This window comes from Grammomys surdaster, unplaced genomic scaffold (assembly GCF_004785775.1).
Source record: "Grammomys surdaster isolate TR1022 unplaced genomic scaffold, NIH_TR_1.0 349, whole genome shotgun sequence".
Classification (NCBI taxonomy): Eukaryota; Metazoa; Chordata; class Mammalia; order Rodentia; family Muridae; genus Grammomys; species Grammomys surdaster.
In genome coordinates, this window is record NW_021604768.1 from 1,406,824 (window position 1) to 1,410,950 (window position 4,127).

Genomic DNA, 4,127 nt, shown 5'->3' on the forward strand with positions numbered 1-4,127 from the left:
GTGTGTGTGTGTGTGTATGCCTCTCTCTCTCTCTCTCTCTGTGTGTGTGTGTGCGTGTGCGTGTGCGTGTGCGTGTGCGTGTGCGTGTGTGGAATTGCAAATTCCCAGATTTGGAGGTACGTGCTTTTGAAAGGAGTCAAGTCCAGACCTAAACAAGAAGCTGAGGGACTTAAGAAATGCCAGACTTGATTCAGTTCTCTTGGATCTGCTGTTCAGTAAGGATGCTTCAGGGTGATCGAGGCCTACAGTCAGCTGAGTGGAGAGGAAAAGGGGACTGGCCAAGAACTTGTTCAGGCTCTCACTGCCTAGATGGAGAAGACTTGGCCCCTGGTACTAGTGAGGCCCAAGCAAGTCTGTAGGTGTGAGCTCTTTCTCTCTGGGTGTTCTATCTCGGCTATTCTGAGCAGTTCACCCTGGATCCACTGAGAATAAGTTAGGAGCCTGCTTTCTAGCTGGATCTCCCTTCCCTCCGGCAGCTTAGAATAAAGTAGCATCTGGCTTCTCCATCAGCCTTGTCCAAATCTGCTTACGCTGAGTCAGCCCTGGACTTGTGGCTCAGTCCCTGCAACAGGGACCTCTCCAAGTGCTGTCTGCTTCCCCATCTGCTCCTCGATTCGTCTTCCCTGTAGCACTAGCCGACACACACAGAGCCGCAGCTACTGCTGGGGACTCCTGATGTATTACAATCTACCTCTAAAGAAAGGATCATAATACCAGGTTTTGTCTACTATTTAAGGATCCGTGTGGGATTCCCAACGACACCCCTCGGAAGTCTATGAACTTCTGTTAAAAATCAGAAGAGAAAAAATTTGAGTCTGTCTCTAGAACTAAAAATAAACATAGGCAAGTGTCCAGGAACGGGGAACAGTTAATAAGTACAGCAGAGAAGCCTCCAGTCTTGCCTCTGCTCCATCCGTCTCATGCATGGAAGCCAGAGAGAGTCCCAAGAGACAGGCCACTGGGCTGCTCTAGTGCCAAACGCTCTTCCGCTTAGAACCCACCCTCTGAAAGGCCTCACAAGGTCCGTGCTGGTGTTCAGCTTCATCTGTTTTTCCCTCCCGTTCTGCACTCGCTTTCCACTCCTTTCCATCTCTTTGTAATTACGTATGTGTCTATGCATGTGTGTATGAGTACCATGTGCATGCCTGGTGCCCAGGTGTATGTATATCACGTGTCTGTCTCATGCTTTCGGAAGCCAGGCGATGGCATTGGATCTCTTGAGACTAGAGTTACAGATAGTTGTGATCCATCACGTGGATGCTGGGAATCAAATCTGGGTTTCTCTCTTAACTGTTGAGTTGTCTATCCGGCCCTTGTCTGTCTGTCTGTCTGTCCGTCCGTCAAAGGATAACTTGCAGGAGTTGGCTCTCTTTTCACTGTTTGAGTCCTGGGTCATAGGGTTTGGCAGGAAGCACCCTCAGTTGCTGAGCCATCTTGCCAGCCTTCTCTGTTTTTGTTTGCTTGTGTTTTAGACAGGATCTGACTATGTATCCCTGGCTGGATTAGAACTTGCTTTGTAGTCCATTCTGGTCCCAAACTCACAGATACTCTGTCTTTGTCTCCCACCCCCAAGTGCTGGGATTAAAGGCGTTCATCACCATGCCTACTCTAACGGTTTTGTTTGTTTGCTTGTTTTTGTTTTGTTTGTTTCTATCTTCTTACCCCTTTAAAGTGTATCATTCAGTGACATTAAGTATATCGACAATGTATATGACCACCTGACCATTATTTAGTTCTAGAACCTTCTCATCACTTGACTGGAAACTCCATACGTAATAAATAATTATTCCTCGATGTACATCACTTAGTCCCTTGCAAGTATTGATCTGCTTTTTCTTCCTATGGATTTGGCTACTGTGCATGTTTCATACAAATAAGATAATACAGTCTGTGGTCTTGGTTACTTTGACTTAGCGTGTTTTCAGACTCCATCTAAGTGTTTGCATGTGCCCACGAGCCAGTGCCCCTTCTCATTCTTTCTGGTTCTGTATTATTTGGAAACAGAGTCTTCCTATATGTTCCTAGCTGTCCTGGAACTTACTATGTAAACCAGGCTGGCCTTGAACTTAGTGATCCTCCTTCCCCCCTACCCCCTCCCCAAGTGCTTCGATTAAAGGTGTACACCACCACGCCCGGCTTTTTTATGTCCAGTTCTTCATCGTGTAGCTATGTCATACTGTGCTCATCAGCTGGTCTGCTAATGGGCATTTGGGTTGTGCCCACCTTCTGACTCCTATAGATAGTACTGCCACGGACACTGTAAGTTTTGCTTCATGAGTTTGAATTTGATCTCAGAGTCCCAGGTGGTAAAAGAAGAAAACTAACTCCTGAAGGTTGTCCACCGAGCTTCATACATGTGCCATGGCATGTGCATACACACACAGCACCATCATCATCAATAACAACAACACACATATACACATGTACATGTACACACACACACACACATGCACACACACACACAAGCACATTGTGTAGCAATTCCACTCTTGGGTATATACTTGGCAGTGCTTTTATGGGAGGAACGCCCCCCCCTTTCATTTTGGGGAGGGTTATTTGTTTGCCTGTGTATTGTTTTCATTTTTTTTTTTTAAGACAGTGTCTCTCTGTATAGCCCTGGCTGTTCTGGAACTGGCTATGTAGACAGGCAGGCTAGCCTCAAGCTCTGAAACCCATCTCTGTTTCCTAAATGCTGGGATTAAAGGTGCAGCGCGCAGCCTTGCCGATAAGGAGAACGCCACACTCAGGATTCTTCTGACAGCAATTTATTGCACAGCTCTCTAGATAGCAGTGAAGCGAGGGACGCCAAGCCCGGAAAACCTGTGGCTTATATAGAGCCCTAGGAGACGTGCCACACACTCATTGGCTCTCACGACATCGCCAATTAGCATACTGGTTTTCGCGCCTTGCGCAGGCGCACATTCAAGCAAGGCTCTCAAGAAGAACCAGGAAGCAGGAAACCGGCGCCATGTTGCAATGGCGAACGCGGCTCCTAACATAAAGGCATGTGCCACCACACTAGGGTTTTTTTTTTTTTTTTAGTTTTTAGATTTATTTATTTTAATTGTTTATGTGTATGAGTATTTGCCTACATGTCACCATGTGCATCCCCTGATGCCTGCAGAGAGCAGAGAGGGCATCAGAGTCTCTGGAACTGGAGTCACAGATGCTTGGGAGCCACCCCGTGGGTATTTAGGTCCTCTGGAAGAACAATGCATGTTCTTAACTATGAAGCCATCTCTCTAGCACCTGTTCTATGGCAGGTGGGGAGTTGGCAGGGCTGGATTATGAATATATGTGGGTTTGTGCACATGAGTTCAGTGTCCCTAGGAGTCCAGAAGAGGTCACCAGATCTGGAGCTTACTTGGCTGCTGACATGTCTCTCCTTCCCTTTTGTTTTGGCGCATGCCTTTAATCCCATCATTTAGGAAATAGAGGTGGATTTCTGAGCTTGAGGCTAGCCTGGTCTACATAGCCAGTTCCAGAACAGCCAGGGCTATACAGAGAGACACTGTCTTAAAAATACAAAAACAAAAACAATAAAGTCTCACTATTTTCCCAGGCTTGTTTTGAATCTGTGGTCTCAAGAGATCCTTCTGTCTCAGCTTCACAAATAGCCGGGCCTCCCAGCATGTCCCTGCCTCCCCTATGGAAATTCTATGTAATGGTTTGGAGACTTGCTAATCTGTTCACTATAGTGGCAGAACTCACAGCTGAGGGTAGCCTCGGACCTCATGGCCATACTCAAAGTCTCACCCTTTGAGTGCTTGGATCAGACATAGGTGTGAGCTTTGTCCAGCTCGACTTCTCTCAGTTTTGCTATCCTGGCAAGGGTGAAATGGTTTGAATTTGCTCCTTTTTCTTTCTTTCTTTCTTTCTTTCTTTCTTTCTTTCTTTCTTCCTTCCTTCCTTCCTTCCTTCCTTCCTTCATTCCTTTCTTCCTTTCTTTCTTTATTTCTAAGATGAGGTCTCACACCATAGCCCCAGAGCTCTCAAAGTATCCTAGATTGGCTGCAAAGTAGTGACCTCCTGAGTACTGGGATAACACGTATAAGCTACTACTACACCCAAGTCTCTCTCTCTTTCTTTCTTTCTTTCTTTCTTTCTTTCTTTCTTTCTTTCTTTCT